An 18278-nucleotide genomic window follows, 5' to 3' on the forward strand; every position below is an offset into this window, starting at 1 on the left:
TCTATTTTTGTGTAATCCTATATCAGAAAATGTGTTTACATAGCCATGAATATTAGGTTATTTCAGTGCGTGAAACAAGTAAGGGTAAATTATTTTGTCTGGATTCAGCAGGATATGATCAAGTGACCTAAATTTAAATCATCGCATATTGACGACGAAAAAAAAATGTCGACTTGACACATCGCACTGGCTGCAGCGATGAAATTTAATTCAACTTGAATTGGAGACGTTTAAATTTAAGATAGCAACTATCAACACTTCTAGAAAATGCTTGAAGATTTTATGGTATTTTGAGGAAGAAAAAAATAGATATCTAATGCGAACAAAGTATTCGATTAAGGAGCTGATTTTTTAATTCACTCTTGTGGGACCACGTTTAGCAGAAAGGAATCGAGCCACATCTTTATTGATAAATTTAACTGGACAATTAAATTTTGTACACAAGAACGTTTATGCGGATTCCTCTCAAATGTTCAGGAATTTGCTTCATACTACGCAGATGAACTGAAATCACAAAAATCCGCACAACCGTCTTTAACATTTAATTGCACAGTTTGGCAAATCCTGATGTGGTTTAATTTCTTTTTTCTTAACGCGGTCCAATTGTTGAAGTGCACTTACAAAGTTTTCATTTTATTAGAGGAACATTACATATTTTCATTGACGCACTTGGGAATTTGAACGTATTTAAGCTAAAAGAAACTAAGTACTCATGAATGCAATCATGAGGCACTACCCAATATTACTACCAAAATTCTGAAACTCTTCACCTCTCTTAATTTAAAAATCTAAAGGACTACGTGCAAAACGGGACATTTGGGGCTCGGGGCGGATACCTTTGAGACTTGCCCTATTCATTCACCTATCAATGCCCCATCTTTTCCCAAAGTTTCAAGTTCCCCAAAAATTTTGGGGAGACACGACGTGGGGTCAAAGTTGAAAACCAGCAAAATTTTCGGGAATTTATTACTCAAAAACCAAGAAGTTTTGGAAAACGCGGTTTCAACGAGCGTATTCAACGTGACGAGAGCTTTCAGAAAATGTATAACATCATATGGTTTTGTTAACTTCAGCTCGAGTTATTGCTTCCGAAGCGCCGGAACGCTCAAAAAAGACCCCTATTTTTAGCGGCTCTGGTGCTTGCACTAGAGCTGCTATTCCGGACGGTCCCAGCTGGGGAGTATCAATGCAGCATGTTACATTGTAGAGACCGCGCGTTGGTTGATGGGAATCGGCGCCATTTTCGGCTATGTTCCTTGTCATGACTTTATTTTATTGCATACTGTTTTATTGTTAGTCAATGCTATGTTGTGTATTGTATTTTTGGAATCATGGTGATACAGTCAACAATTCAAAACTTGTTTGTGCTTTTATCTCGTGATGGAAAAAATGTACTTTACGTTCAAAATTTGAAAATTTGAATTTTAAAGTTTTCGCGGTTAAGGAAGCTTTAACTACTGGGTTGGAGCTTCCTAGTCATTTACTCGATATCAGCTGATAGCAAACAAAGGTTACCAGGGAAACCGTAAACGTCTAACAACTATCGTGGCCATTGGGGCGATTATTGAAATGATATCGACTGTATGTCGCCGCTTACGACAGGACATAGCCCTATCTTAACTGTGTAATATATCGCAATTCGATATTGTTTTGATTTTTAAAAGGAGCAATTCATTCATACAGTTCCGATTAGTTTTGGCGAACGGGCCCTTAACCTACGGCACTCGGCTCATGGGAATTTTTTAACTCTAAATTTTTTAACCTAACTCTTCCATTCCGGGAACATATTTATTGAAAACGGCGACTTTTTCAACAGTCCTATTTTTATCTACAACATCTAAGTGGCCCTTCATAATCATTTAATTTTGGCCCCTGGCCAGAAAAAGGTTCGGAAATTGCAGTGATTTTGCCGAAAATGCTGAAGTAAGTAAATTTGGGCATTTTTTTTCCTTCTTCAAACTCTGTGGAGAAGCACTTCTCCTCCAGTACATCTATTTTTTTACTTATCTCTCGCAAGGTACATTTACAGAAGGTGTGTTCCAGTATTAACAGTTCAGATTCGTTGTTTTTTTATTATAACGCTTATTTCGGAAAGCAATTATTACATTGTTCAATTCTACTGACTTTCAACACTCGATTATACTCCCGGCAAATTCTGCAGCAGCGTTTCAAATGTTGACTCTAATGCTTCCAACAGCCATCCGATGTCTAAGGGTTTATTCCTAGATTTAGGGATTTTCCGGAATTTCCAGGGATTTAGGGATTTTTCAGGAAATCTAGGGATTTTTTTTTGATGAGGTAAAGTTACCAAAAATCAACTTTTTAACCTCAATTATAGCTTCGACAATCGAAAACATTTTTTCATCTATATTTTGTAGGCCTTTTTGGCAACACTATTTTCCCCGCAAATAAGCCGGAAATTAAAACGATTGTGTCCTTCGATGTACTTGACATTCAACTGCATTCAACCTGTTAATAATAAGAAATCAACTAATATTCTTTCATTTTATTGGTCTGGATTAGCACTGCTTTCAGAGAGCGCCAAAATTCAAACGAGCCAATCAGATTTAAATATTGCAAATCGCTACATCGAATGACATCATGATTCTTCATAAAAAAATGGCGCTTTTTGCAAAATCTAGGGATTTTTTAAGTATATTTGAGCAAATCTGGGGATTTAGGGATTTTTAGCGAAATCTAGGCATTTTTTTTCTTCCCCGCTAGGGATTTAATATCGGAAGACTGGCTTCCAGTATCGTAGCGTTGATCGTCGCTGATGTCGAAATGGAACCTAATGCCGGACTTACTGTAACACCTCCATTCTTCAATTCCGGTGAGGAATACGTCTCTACCCTTAACTCAATATAAATATACAAATTGATAAGTGAGTGCTTTAGTCTCCTGAAAACAGAATTGCGAAACTTAAAATTGGAGAAAAATGATGAGTAAATGAAAAAATGGAACCAATTGATGGGATATGTCGCATGCCATTCTGACACAAAATATGGCGTCTATCGAATCACCTTAACTAAATAAAATAACCAAATTTTCAACTCTCAAACTATCAACTATCAACTATCAAAATTCAAACTATCAAAATTTCCAACAATGACAAAAATGATTGTAATATACCTATAATGTAATGAAATATACACGCTCTAATCATTTAATTTGTATTACCTTTATGTTATGTACCTACATGTTATACTATTTTTATAATAAATTTTGCCAACATGCTTTTTCAATTCAGTCTACAACATTTCATTCCGACGTGGCAATAATGATTTATAATGCCCCTAAACATTAAAATGAATTACAATAGTAATGCCGCATTATAATGTCGTATTATACATCGCAACGATTCATGTCCTACTGATTATTGATTATTGTAAGATGAATTCTGTTTTCTCTGATTGTATGTTTCATACGTGCGAAGCAAGTACGGGTCACTAGAAACGTGGTTCGTACGGGTGGCTGATGAAATTGATCTTCGAATTCCTTTTGATGAGCTAGGGAAATGGAACCATCTGCATCTCATGGACAATAAATAGTTGCCGTAATTAAGGTCATCCCGTGATTAAGGTGCCGTGATTTAAGTCATAAATTCTTCATCTAATTCTTGATTCATCTCCAAAATGTCTGCTAAAGCTTTCATGCGCTTCTCCTTGTATGCATGAATGAGCAAATTGGGTATCGAACAAGCGGACACTTTTTGAAAATTTAGATGATTCTGGACAATATCGTACAGAAGTCCACGAGCTGCAGATAGAACCATTACCTCTAGCTCATCAAAAGTTATTCGAAGATCATTCAACAACCTCTTTGACAAGTTGCAAAAACTTTTCGTTAACTATAGTGTCACACGGTACTAGGAATATTTACTATTTAACGAACCTTATATTTCCCTGACTCAGTCCTAAATTATAGAAGTATGCGTTACTTTTCCAGCAATCCAAAAAAACAATTATACAAAAAACCAATACCTACACTTTCAGATATAAAAATGCAAATTTTTTGCAGCCTCGCTAAACGACTTATCAACCAGAGATTTTTTAGGAAGCGGACCTCCAAAGAGCTTTCAAAATTAAAAGTATACAACAAGTGATAATGCCATGTATTCGCCATATCAAAGCCCAATACACATTTATACACCGGCTACGTAAATCTGCTAAGTTACAAAACATGAATCGACAGTTGTCGGATTGTACATCAATGACAAAATGTGTCTAGGCCCTCATTCTTGACTACAACTACTGCCCCCAGAGCCGCTCTCCGACGCCAATGCGTTGGAGCTTCCTGCTTGTTTCACGTTTGGGCCGATTTAAAAAAAAGCCATTTTTTTATTTTGATGAAAAACTGATATGCTGTTTCTGACTCTCCGTAGCCCCTTTGGCTCTTTACCGCATGCTGGGGAAATGTTTTGGTCGCGAGTTATAAGAGCTTAAAGGAGCGAAGGTCGGGAAAATCGGCTATTTTAAACTGCCCGCGCGGCGTTGATCGGAAGGAAAACGTCCCCTCCCACTCAGTTCGGCGAATCACACTCCTCTGCCGACCTCACATTGTTGCCACATGTCTCCTGATCTGTCGCCGCGCGCAGTTTAAAATAGCCGATTTTCCCGACCTTCGCTCCTTTAAGCTCTTATAACTCGCGACCAAAACATTTCCCCAGCATGCGGTAAAGAGCCAAAGGGGCTACAGAGAGTCAGAAACAGCATATCAGTTTTTCATCAAAATAAAAAAATGGCTTTTTTTTAAATCGGCCCAAATGTAAAAAAATAAGGGGTCTTTTTTGAGTGTTCCGGCGCTTCGGAGGCGATAACTCGAGCTGAAGTTGACAAAACCCTATGATGTTATACATTTTCTGAAAGCTCTCGTCACGCTGAATACGCTCGTTGAAACCGCGTTTTCCAAAACTTCTTGGTTTTTGAGTAATAAATTCCCGAAAATTTTGCCGGTTTTTAACTTTGACCCCACGCCGTATCTCCCCAAAAATTTTGGGGGGCTTGAAACTTCGGGTAAAGATGGGGCATTGTTAGGTGAATGAATAGGGCAAGTCTCAAAGGTATCCGCCCCGAGCCCCAAATGTACCGTTTTGCACGTAGTCCCTTTCGTATATAATCCCATTTTCAAAATTCTCTGTAAAGACTTTAATAGCCTGTGACGCTTAATATCTTAAAATATACTAACCAACTTACCAATTATATCCACATAATTCCTTCTGTTATAATTCATTTGTGCATTTCCTTTTGACATAAATATCCCCTCATTAATAATTCATGGTCTTTCTATCAAATATCTCTATAAGCCGATCTATTCTTGGTAACAAAATTTTGTTGTGAGAATTTTCAGCTTAATGCTGAGTTTTTAACGTACGTTGGCAGAAAAAAAAAAAAAAAAATATTCCAACATAACAAAAGAAAGTTTCCAACTCAATCAAAAACAAAAATTAATTCGTGTGTCGAATGCATATAATCTTTGAAACTCATATATTTTGAACTCAATGTTGGAACAGATACATTTTGTTACTTAAATAAGGGAGCACCTATTTAATAAGGGGAACGGGGAGTCTAATAATCTTAGATTACTTCAGACGGCAACCCCTCGCCGGGTTGAGAGGTTTTCAGCGCGGCGAGCCTCATAAAAATGGAGCGAAATCAACTCGGCGCGACCTGAGGGCATGCTCCAAATCGAGAACGATAAATTACAAGTTGGGCCACGTTCAAAAAGATACAGGGGCTCCTTCAAAACCTGTAATTACAATTCATACCGGATAAGTTGTCTTGTTATAAATTGGCGGATTTTTCCTCACGTTCGTGAGACTGACCGGCTAGTAACTCGGCCATATTTCATTCGGGAAATTGGATAAGTCACTCTCGCGCGCGATTCATCATGAACGTTTTGTGACAGTTATATAACGTGGACTCATTTATTGGTATTTTCTATCGGTCCACGTTCACTGCCCTTCCATGAGCTGTGAAATAACGTTACAAATGGAGTTCCTTTGTTTTGTGGAAGGTAAGTTAAGACTTGTGCGATCCACTTTTGATTTGCTCCTGCTGTTCATGAGCTTCCGCGGTGTCTAGTATCGATGTAAAGAATATTCACTGGAAAAAAAAACACATTGGATCTAGAGTCCAGACTCTTGATCATCAGCAAAAACACTTATATACACAGGGAAAATAATGGTACATACGTTATTTCTAAACTAACCCAGATATTAAAGTTCCTAATTGCAAAATAAAGTCAATAGAGTGCATCGAAAATTTCCAAACACTCCGAAATGCAACAAGCAGGAAGCTCCAACGCATTGGCGTCGGAGAGCGGCTCTGGGGGCAGTAGTTGTAGTCAAGAATGAGGGCCTAGACACATTTTGTCATTGATGTACAATCCGACAACTGTCGATTCATGTTTTGTAACTTAGCAGATTTACGTAGCCGGTGTATAAATGTGTATTGGGCTTTGATATGGCGAATACATGGCATTATCACTTGTTGTATACTTTTAATTTTGAAAGCTCTTTGGAGGTCCGCTTCCTAAAAAATCTCTGGTTGATAAGTCGTTTAGCGAGGCTGCAAAAAATTTGCATTTTTATATCTGAAAGTGTAGGTATTGGTTTTTTGTATAATTGTTTTTTTGGATTGCTGGAAAAGTAACGCATACTTCTATAATTTAGGACTGAGTCAGGGAAATATAAGGTTCGTTAAATAGTAAATATTCCTAGTACCGTGTGACACTATTGTTAACGAAAAGTTTTTGCAACTTGTCAAAGAGGTTGTTGAATGATCTTCGAATAACTTTTGATGAGCTAGAGGTAATGGTTCTATCTGCAGCTCGTGGACTTCTGTACGATATTGTCCAGAATCATCTAAATTTTCAAAAAGTGTCCGCTTGTTCGATACCCAATTTGCTCATTCATGCATACAAGGAGAAGCGCATGAAAGCTTTAGCAGACATTTTGGAGATGAATCAAGAATTAGATGAAGAATTTATGACTTAAATCACGGCACCTTAATCACGGGATGACCTTAATTACGGCAACTATTTATTGTCCATGAGATGCAGATGGTTCCATTTCCCTAGCTCATCAAAAGGTATTCGAAGATCAATTTCATCAGCCACCCGTACGAACCACGTTTCTAGTGACCCGTACTTGCTTCGCACGTATGAAACATACAATCAGAGAAAACAGAATTCATCTTACAATAATCAATAATCAGTAGGACATGAATCGTTGCGATGTATAATACGACATTATAATGCGGCATTACTATTGTAATTCATTTTAATGTTTAGGGGCATTATAAATCATTATTGCCACGTCGGAATGAAATGTTGTAGACTGAATTGAAAAGCATGTTGGCAAAATTTATTATAAAAATAGTATAACATGTAGGTACATAACATAAAGGTAATACAAATTAAATGATTAGAGCGTGTATATTTCATTACATTATAGGTATATTACAATCATTTTTGTCATTGTTGGAAATTTTGATAGTTTGAATTTTGATAGTTGATAGTTGATAGTTTGAGAGTTGAAAATTTGGTTATTTTATTTAGTTAAGGTGATTCGATAGACGCCATATTTTGTGTCAGAATGGCATGCGACATATCCCATCAATTGGTTCCATTTTTTCATTTACTCATCATTTTTCTCCAATTTTAAGTTTCGCAATTCTGTTTTCAGGAGACTAAAGCACTCACTTATCAATTTGTATATTTATATTGAGTTAAGGGTAGAGACGTATTCCTCACCGGAATTGAAGAATGGAGGTGTTACAGTAAGTCCGGCATTAGGTTCCATTTCGACATCAGCGACGATCAACGCTACGATACTGGAAGCCAGTCTTCCGATATTAAATCCCTAGCGGGGAAGAAAAAAAATGCCTAGATTTCGCTAAAAATCCCTAAATCCCCAGATTTGCTCAAATATACTTAAAAAATCCCTAGATTTTGCAAAAAGCGCCATTTTTTTATGAAGAATCATGATGTCATTCGATGTAGCGATTTGCAATATTTAAATCTGATTGGCTCGTTTGAATTTTGGCGCTCTCTGAAAGCAGTGCTAATCCAGACCAATAAAATGAAAGAATATTAGTTGATTTCTTATTATTAACAGGTTGAATGCAGTTGAATGTCAAGTACATCGAAGGACGCAATCGTTTTAATTTCCGGCTTATTTGCGGGGAAAATAGTGTTGCCAAAAAGGCCTACAAAATATAGATGAAAAAATGTTTTCGATTGTCGAAGCTAGAATTGAGGTTAAAAAGTTGATTTTTGGTAACTTTACCTCATCAAAAAAAAATCCCTAGATTTCCTGAAAAATCCCTAAATCCCTGGAAATTCCGGAAAATCCCTAAATCTAGGAATAAACTCTTAGACATCGGATGGCTGTTGGAAGCATTAGAGTCAACATTTGAAACGCTGCTGCAGAATTTGCCGGGAGTATAATCGAGTGTTGAAAGTCAGTAGAATTGAACAATGTAATAATTGCTTTCCGAGATAATCGTTATAATAAAAAAACAACGAATCTGAACTGTTAATACTGGAACACACCTTCTGTAAATGTACCTTGCGAGAGATAAGTAAAAAAATAGATGTACTGGAGGATAAGTGCTTCTCCACAGAGTTTGAAGAAGGAAAAAAAATGCCCAAATTTACTTACTTCAGCATTTTCGGCAAAATCACTGCAATTTCCGAACCTTTTTCTGGCCAGGGGCCAAAATTAAATGATTATGAAGGGCCACTTAGATGTTGTAGATAAAAATAGGACTGTTGAAAAAGTCGCCGTTTTCAATAAATATGTACCCGGAATGGAAGACATCTAGGGGAAAATTGTTACGATTTTCCGATGCAAATATTTTCCTACAATCTATTTTCCTGCGTTTTGGGATTATACGTACTAAGCAGGCTAAGGGCCCGTTCGCCAAAACTAATCGGAACTGTATGAATGAATTGCTCCTTTTAAAAATCAAAACAATATCGAATTGCGATATATTACACAGTTAAGATAGGGCTATGTCCTGTCGTAAGCGGCGACATAAAGTCGATATCATTTCAATAATCGCCCCAATGGCCACGATAGTTGTTAGACGTTTACGGTTTCCCTGGTAACCTTTGTTTGCTATCAGCTGATATCGAGTAAATGACTAGGAAGCTCCAACCCAGTGGTTAAAGCTTCCTTAACCGCGAAAACTTTAAAATTCAAATTTTCAAATTTTGAACGTAAAGTACATTTTTTCCATCACGAGATAAAAGCACAAACAAGTTTTGAATTGTTGACTGTATCACCATGATTCCAAAAATACAATACACAACATAGCATTGACTAACAATAAAACAGTATGCAATAAAATAAAGTCATGACAAGGAACATAGCCGAAAATGGCGCCGATTCCCATCAACCAACGCGCGGTCTCTACAATGTAACATGCTGCATTGATACTCCCCAGCTGGGACCGTCCGGAATAGCAGCTCTAGTGCAAGCACCAGAGCCGCTAAAATGAGAGATATCCATTTCATGCATTGTAAAATGTATCATGTCCAAGGCCACATTTTTCTCAGTTGCTGGCAATGAGCTTTGTCGAAAGAGTGGGAGGAAGGGGGGGAAGGTGGGGGAATATGTAGGAAGGGGAAAAAAAGGAGAAAAGGGGGGATGCATAAAATAAAAGCTGATCTTCATAAACAGAACAACAGTTCAGGGAAGAAGACAAAATCAAATGCTTTAAACGATTAAAACTAAAATCGGAAAAGGTTTCGCACAGTTTGCGAGACTCCTTTTCCTTTTTGGTTAGGATCTCTTATGTCTCTCTCTTTCTGTAAACCTGAAACGTCCACATGTCAGTGGTGATTTTTGAATGTTGGCAGCACTGTTTTTCCATTAGACATTTAGAGTTGTGCTCATCATAAAACGTCGAAATAAAGCACGGGGGTTGGGACGCGGAGCGACCAGTGGGTGGATCCCCTAGTAAATGTATATACAACGATCGATTCTTCACCTAAAATCGATATTTTTAAAAGATTCCTTCTTGAGAGAAACAGTGTTGCCAACTTGCAAAATCGTCGCTGCCACATGTTTATACGACGTTTTTCCCAAGCACCGGCAGCGCAGCGCGTAGCATCATCGTGAATCGTTCGCGAAATTTCAGGAAAGAATGGATGGTTTACACCGAAAATCCTCGACTTTCGCAGGAACTTCATTCTCACTCTCCCAGTGGTCAATCTCCATCGTTCCTCCAGTTCACGGACAGCTTTTGCTTTACCCTTTCAATTTGGAGAGCTTTAGCCTATTTTTCACACTTTGCCAGGCGCCCGAAGAGAAGGTGGCGAAGGGAAACAAATTGCGTTTGTTCTCAACTTTTCTAACGCTCCAGATTTCCCGAGCTGTCCAATTACGGCGTGGGTAATTGGCCTTCACCTTCCTGTTCCTCGAAAAACTAATTTCTGGGCGAAAAACACTTACAAGTATTTTGCCAGCTTGTGAAAAGGCAACCTGAGACGATCGCTGTTTTTTTCTTCGCTTCTCGTGCGGCAGGTTGCGACTCAGTCAAATCCTGACAGTTTCCCACGCGAAATATGATTTTCCGAGGAAAAATCGAGTGCTGATTGAGCATTTTCCGAACGTTAATGGGCTTCGCGCTCTTCTAAGGAAATGAGTCAAAGATTTCCCAGAAAATATTTCTTAAGGGCTGAACTGAATAGCCTCGAAAATACCGTCTTAGTTCATTCCGAAACTTAAAGTAGCTGAAGTACTTTATGCTGCTGTGTCAAATTGTAAAAGATTGAATCATAACGACTGTAGAGGTAAAATAACTGCATTTTTTCCCGGATAAGACTTAATTTATCACAAAAAGGCTGGATTTCACTGGAAAACCCTAATCTCATTCAGTTGTACCATGGAAAAAATACACAAGTTCGTGATAATACGACCACAGCTTTGGTGACATCATGACTCTGTGTTACCCAGAGTATGCTCTACAGAGGAAAAAAAATCTCATTTATAGCCCGCACTTCCTCTCTTCCCTCCTTTTGCGTTTTTTTTGTAACTAGGATAAGAAAAAGGTTTAATTTTTGTTCTACAAAGTTCGGTTTAAAAAATGAACTTTAAGCATTAATATGGATCGATGCCAACCTCCGTTAGCTGCCCATCACTCATATTTAATTTTCTTGAAAACGTGGCTTGACTTTTTTAGCTCCTTTTTGACAGATTAAGTCCAAAAGAATTAATAGTATGACACGGAAACTTATTTTACAAACTCAAAACCGTTTTAATTCTAAGTTTATTTACAATTATAAGCATTTTTATGCCAAATATGTCTCTGATGAAGTGCTCCAGTAAACAAAAAATATCTTATAAGTAAGAGATTTTTAGCACGAAGATCATATCGATGGCCTAAGTGTGGAACCTTGTACCCTCGTCTGAAGACTTCCTGTCATACTTCATTTTTTCTGCGGAAAACTAATGAACGTAATTTCTTGAAAATTTCCCTAATTTTCTTTCTCTGTCGGCAAACTTTTCTATGTAAATTTCAAGACATAAAGGCAGCTTCTCTATCCTCGAAAAAATGAAAAAGGAGCAAAATTTTGAGACGATCGATGTTATGGAAATACGTGGTTTCGCGCACTTTGGCCATCAATATTCTTCTTTGAACAGTAATAAATGAGCAGCGAGATAGAACCGAGTGGTATTAAAAATAAAAAAATTATTTATTTAATAGAAAAATGAGTCGACAATAGTTTGCATTCTTATGGAGGCTTATTCTCTACACAAACTGATTGCAGTGGAAGCACAGGTCGTGAAAAAAAAACAAAGCAATTTCGTAAATTGTGCTTGTGTGTGAGTTTTATTCCCTCTGTATTGAGATATCAGCTTTACGCTGAATTTTTAACGCACGTTGGCTGAAAAATTCCAACATACTACTTATTTCCTCCCGGCAATTTACAATTATGAGACGAATACTCTCGTTAAAAGCATTGACTACAAGAAAATTCGACTTAAAGTTTATTTTCTCACGCTAAGCTCAGCGAAGAAGATGTAATTCAAATCTATTTTGCTCCGTTCTAATATCCATATGACTCAATTCCTTTCCACCAAACGCCGTCCAAATAAGAAGTCAGATCGATATCTCTTAAATCCATTTAATTATGAGGTTCACGTTTTGACTGGTGAAGTCACTAATATCTCGCTGAATTTCTGAAATTCATCAATCCTCTTCACCGCGTGGGAGGAGCAGGCTTTACTGCTTTGAGTGGCAATTTAAGGAATTCATTCTCCCGGGACTCAACTCGGTCGGAATGTCAGATTTTCCAGTTATTCGCTCATTCGCCGCTACCTCGTCCCGGTGAAAACATGCACCGCGATGGGCAACCTTGAGATTCGTCCTGCCTCAGAAAGCCAAGGCAGCTTACAGAACACTTGAATTCATCTCAGTGATGCCAGATGCCCCTATAAAATAAGCCGCGCTCACATCATCGGGCTACGATGGGAACTCTTAAAAAGTTGGGCGAATTGGCAATGTCGATTCGACCAGATTGCAAGGTTGGCCCCGTGTTATAAAGTGAAGGAGCGTGATGGTATTCACCGCGGTAGAAATTTTTGTAAATTGACCCGGAGTAATTGGGGATCGACTCGAGTATATAGACGCTTGAATTATTGATTGGAGTTGAAAGATTTTAACGACGGCATCTGATGGGAGATATCTCGTAAATGATTCGGTTCGTTCAAAACATGCGATCGCATATTGCTGGAAGAAACGAATACTGATATCAAATAAAAATGACTTGGTAATATACTGCCGTGCTATGGAAAAACGCCGTATGAACATTCGAGAGTTGCCAAATTTCTTCGAATAAAACATATATATATATAGTTGTGAGGAAAGTTTCGTAGGGTTCTCATTGAAATCAGATGGTTTAGATTAAATCGCGGACAAAATTTTTCTGAAAAATTTGAAAAAAAAAATTCTCAATTTTTCTGGTAAATTTGAATTTTATTGAAAGAAATATGGCGGTATCAGGAGGCTCATGCGGCGTTTCTCTTTAGCACGGTAGTATAGTTCTTACAAGCTGCGGAGATTTTCAATTTACGTAACTATTTTTTCTACACTGCAGAATTTTACAACGTTCAACAAGATGATGATGCCGCCCGTCATCTTTGGTGTCAATTCGTAAGCTTAAAAAAAAAAAACTCTTTTTGAGACTGAAATTTGAACGACAAACACCATCTTTATAGGATGCATTTTTGAAACTGGAACCAAGTCTTGCAGTAATTATAATATAGAGTATAATTTTTCACGATGAAAATTTTACTAAGCGTTTTGAATTTTCGACCACTTTGTCGTTTCTTGGACGCAGGGACGTAGTTACAATTGGACTGAGTTAAGCAGAAAGGAACCAACCCACATTTTGGAAAAAATTGAGTTATGAATGGTTTTGAACTCAACCGTTGCTCTACTATCTATCGCCAAAAATTCAAAGTTTTTGTTGGAGCAAATTTTGTAGAAATTGAACTTGAAGTTTATCTTTTACATTGAGTCTTATGCAGGAGCCAAACTTTAAACCTCTTTTTCTCGGTTCGATCCCGATGTGGCTTGGTTCCTTTCTGTTAAACGCGGTCCAATTTAAGGTTGCAAAATTGACCTAAAAAATTCACCGATAATACTCAATTATGTTACAATTAAATTTCTGTTCAACGGTTTGCTGATTTTTACAAAAAATCAGAAGAAAACCCTGTGAAATTGTCAGCCAGACACGCACGACAGTCTGCGAAAGGGAATTTTTCAACATTGAAGTGACGTTACGTTTTTCCACCTGGGACACGACAAATTTCGTCGTAACGTATAACTCCATTTCGTAAGTAACAACAATTTAATTTCTCACAAGATTGTGCCTGCGGACTTTCCGAAGAAAAGTTATCTGAAATTTGCATGAGCTAGAAGTGAAATCAGTGAAATTTTCAGTTTGCAATTCCCAAGATTCTTCTGGTAAAAATTCCATTCGCGCGAGGAAATTTGGTAACATCGAAATGTAGTTAGTTACGTTCTTTTGTGAGGAGAACGACAAATTCAAGGGCTGGAACGGCTGTTATGAGCACCTGCCCAAATGTAAACCCCTCGCTGCACACGCGGAAACTCCGGCGCCCTATCTAATCCGGCTCACAGTGGATCGAGTCATTATGCAGGCAGGAAATGAAAATGTTGACCAAAACTGCAAATTTCGATGGTTATCTTGTCACAACTTGACTGGACCGCGTTAAACAGAGAGGAACCGAGCCACATCAATTATTGTTACCAAATTTAACTGGGGAATTCAATTTTTTGCGAGACATGTTTGTGGGGATTTCCTTGAAATTTTTAAGGAATATCCTTCGTATTATGGAGAAAAAATTCACTAAAATTTAACGAAAATCCGCATAACCGTTTTCACGCAAGAAATTAAACTGCCCAATTAAATTTGGCAATAGCGGATGTGGCTTGGTTCCCTCTACCTTAGTAAAAGTGAGTCATCCTGACGTCAGGCTATGTTTCATAAACCACCCTGAGTCCGACTGATTCAGGCTGATGCCAGACTGATGTCAGCCGAATCAGTGAGACTCAGGGTAGTTTATGAAACATAGCCTGACGTCAGGCTGAATCACTTTTACTAAGGCTGCTTAATGCGGTCCAACTTGAGGGGATGCTTCAAAAAGAAAATTTCACGAGAAAACCAATGAAACCACTTTTAGAACCTCAAAGTTTTGTTGAAACGGAGGTTTGAGCTTTTAAAGTTCCCAAACATTGTCTAACCACTCCTATTGACAGGATCCACTGTGCGGCGAGCGCGGCGGGAAAGCGGGAAAGCGGGGCGCGTTGTTTTTCCCGTCACGACCCGGCTATGAGAATTCGGCAACAGGACGTGAATACTGAGAAACAAAGTGAGCTGCCGGTAATGGGTTTGAAAATGATCCCGGACGCCTTCCCGCGTCTATAAGTGGGTGTTCCCCGGCGGCGATGAGCCGAAACCCATATCCAGCCCAAGACGTCACCTTTCAATGAGTGCGTCGCGCGGCAATGGATTATTTTGTATTCATCGCCGACGCCCCCGACGCCCGAGCGCCCCGACGCCCGACGGAAGCGGAAAAGTATGAGCAACGCCGAGCTGATGCTTTCCAGTGTATAATAACGCCATCCTTCCACGCTTCTTCTATATCTCCGCAGGAGAGGGAGCAAGGTGTGGTCGACAGTGTTCGAAACTCACCTTTGAGTTTTAGGAGCCATGTGGCGTATCAAGCCCGATTTTTAGGCGCGATTGAAGACTTTTTAGGGGCCAAATTGACTTTTTGCCTACGTATTACGGCGCGTTTAGTGAAAATTTAGACGCAAGATGTTTTCGTAACAGAACTAGTAAGAAGCTGTAATTTGGGGAGGACGAAAGCACAAATGATGAAATCGTGAAGAATAGAAAAAGCTTTCACTTGCGGTGCTGAAAACTTCGAATAATCACCCGATATGAAAATTCAGATTTTTATGAGGCAATTTTTAGGGGCCACGTTGGCACAGAGCCTTCATTTTTTAGGCGCATTTGGCGCGTTGGCGCCTGTGAGCTTCGAACACTATTGGTTGATGGTGGCGTTTGGCTCCGAGAACTCTTCACTGTCGTTTATTCGGACGTATTTATACTAAAAGGAACTATGTTGCACATGAATCCTCTATTCATAGTTCATTTTGGCCTAAATACGTCCAGTTCGACGCATAAAAGTAGTATGCCGATAACTAAAGTGCGAAACTACTTATGTCTTTTGTGATGTTTTAACATTTTAGTTCCTATTTTATTTTTTCGAGGAAAAACAAGTCGACTTTACAGCTTGAAATTTTTACAGAATATTCTGCCAATGGGGAGGAAAAATTTAGGAAGTTTTCGATGAATTACGTTGGCCAGTTTTATAAGGAAGGAGAATTTCGATGGATAAGGTGCAAAACAACGTATCTCCATTGCGATGTTTCAAAATTTCCGTTTTTATTTAATTAATTTGGGGAGAAACAAGGCAACTCAATGGTTTGAAATTTTTACAGAATATTCTGCAGACGGAGAGGGAAAACCGAGGAAATTTTCGATGAATTACGTTGAATAGTTTTTTAAAGAAACCATGAAGTATGACAGGAAGTTTGCAACGTTGCAATAGGAGATACGTGATCTCGAAACTTAGCCATCGATATATGTCATTCAGCACGCTATGTAGGGAGATGCATCTATGAAAGAGCCAGAAATAAAGGTTCCTTTTGGCAAAATGTAGTTTAATCTGGGTTCAATCAGGAAAGGGCCTCGATTCATTTTACCACGGAGACCTGATATACACCAGTCACAGAGTAAACCAAAACTTTTGTGACCAGTCAAAGCCTTCTATAACCCTCATTTTTTTGAAGTCTCCTTCATTCAGTGTGAAATGAATCAGTGTTTCTTACCACCTCATAACAGAGGACATACAGGGTGATCCAAAAATAGCCTATTGCCAGCACCAAGCATGTAACTTTAAAAGAAAGAGACTTTAGACTTCTACAGACTTCAAATTTTGTGAGTGCTCCTGGGGTTAAAGAATATAACTTTTGGGAACCTCCTTCATAAAAAAATAAAAATAAAATGGAGATGTTGCTTGCGTGAGGAATTTGCGATTTGACTGTTGATTCCAACGTAAAAGTTTGCGAGAGACACGATGGTGCCACTGGTTTTCTCTGAAATCAACTCCCAAGCTCTGAAAAAGCTCTCAAGTTGAGGCAATAATGGAGGGGATATCCCATGCTATCCCGAGAGTCCACCTCCAAATAAAGACAAACTCTTCATGCAAAGATAGGGAACAAATACAGTAGCAAGGTTGCCGTGTGTTCAGTTTTGGAGTCCCCACATAAAGTGGCAGTCCTGTCAATGTATTTGCTCCCTACCTTTGCATGGAGAGTTTGTTTTGATGTAGAGGTGGACTCTCATGATAGCGTGGGATATCCCATCCATTTTGGTCTCAACTTGAGAGCTTTTTTTGAGCTTGGGAGTTGATTTCAGAGAAAACCAGTGGGACCATCGTGTTTCTCGCGAACTTTTACCTAGGAATCAACAGTCAAATCGCAAATCCCTCACTCATGCAACATCTCCAATGAAGGGATCGCCGTAACAAGAAGAAAGAGGCCTAGGAGTTAGTGAGGCGTCGCGGGACTTTAGGATCACCCTGTATGTTGCGCTAGAGCCGTGATTTTTCCCGAGGAAGTGGAGGAGAGGACGGGGGAGCGAAAACAAGTGGATGAGCGGGAAAAAAATAAAAACCGGGGCTCGCCGGGGGCTCTTTTTTAGCAAGTTTGGCGGGGTTCGGGATTGGGGAGGAAAAAAGTTGCCGCCGCCGCGAGCGGGACACAGCTCACGTATCCCGCGAGAGGACGAGTACGCCCGCCAAGTGTCAGCTCGGTTCAAACCGAGTCCTTCGTCTGATTTTCAATTTGCCATGCTAGTCTGGTCACTTCCTCTCATTCTGCGCTCCTTTCCTTCGCCACGTTGCCGTCCGCTACTTAGCGAGCCAGTTTTAGTCATCCGAACGGGTCGACCACACGGAGAAAAAAACTTCGTGCGTGGGACCCAAAGTTTCGGTCATATGGATCTCTGAAGTTTTCGGATTGAGCATCCGAACACTTAAGGTCCAGCTGCTCAGGTTTGGATCACACATCTGAAACTTCAGTTCTTACATCTGAAGTACTTAGGTTTTCACATCCGAAAAACTTCAGTTCTCACATCTGAAAAACTTCGGTTCTAACATCTGAAGTACTTCAAATGGAAGAACCGAAGTTTCAGATGTGTGATCCGAACCTCGACAGCTAGACCTAAAGTGTTTAGATGCTCAATCTGAGGACTTCAGAGATCCATATGACTTAAACTTCGGGTCCCACGCACGAAGTTTTTTCCTCCGTGCAGCGGACTGATTATTGAAATCGATAGACAAAGCAATAGATAAAGAAGACAAAAAGGATATGGAGAGATCTTATTGGTAGAATCGGGTGGTTGCGATGGACAAAGGACGTAGGTAATGGACTAACTAACGGCATCCGACGGGAGACCCGATAGTTAGTCCATCATTTACCCCTTTTGTCTAAATGAACCACCCATTTCAACCAATGGGATCACTCTATACTCCTCATGTCTTCTTTGTCTATAGCTTTGTTTATAAATTGATAATCGGCCCGCAGGGCGGAGGCCGGAGGGTATGGATTCGATCCACATGAATCAGTCGAAAAATATATACGTGAATCCATCGACACTGAGTTGAT

The 18278-nt window shown here is 39.1% G+C and overlaps 1 protein-coding gene across 1 annotated transcript in view; it reads right to left on the reverse strand.

Annotated features, from left to right (window-relative positions):
- Positions 1 to 18278, reverse strand: part of LOC109042222 (limbic system-associated membrane protein) — a 490619-nt gene that overhangs the window by 150908 nt on the left and 321433 nt on the right. The window lies entirely within an intron of this gene.

Source organism: Bemisia tabaci, chromosome 5, assembly GCF_918797505.1.
Source record: "Bemisia tabaci chromosome 5, PGI_BMITA_v3".
In the NCBI taxonomy this organism is placed as follows: domain Eukaryota; kingdom Metazoa; phylum Arthropoda; class Insecta; order Hemiptera; family Aleyrodidae; genus Bemisia; species Bemisia tabaci.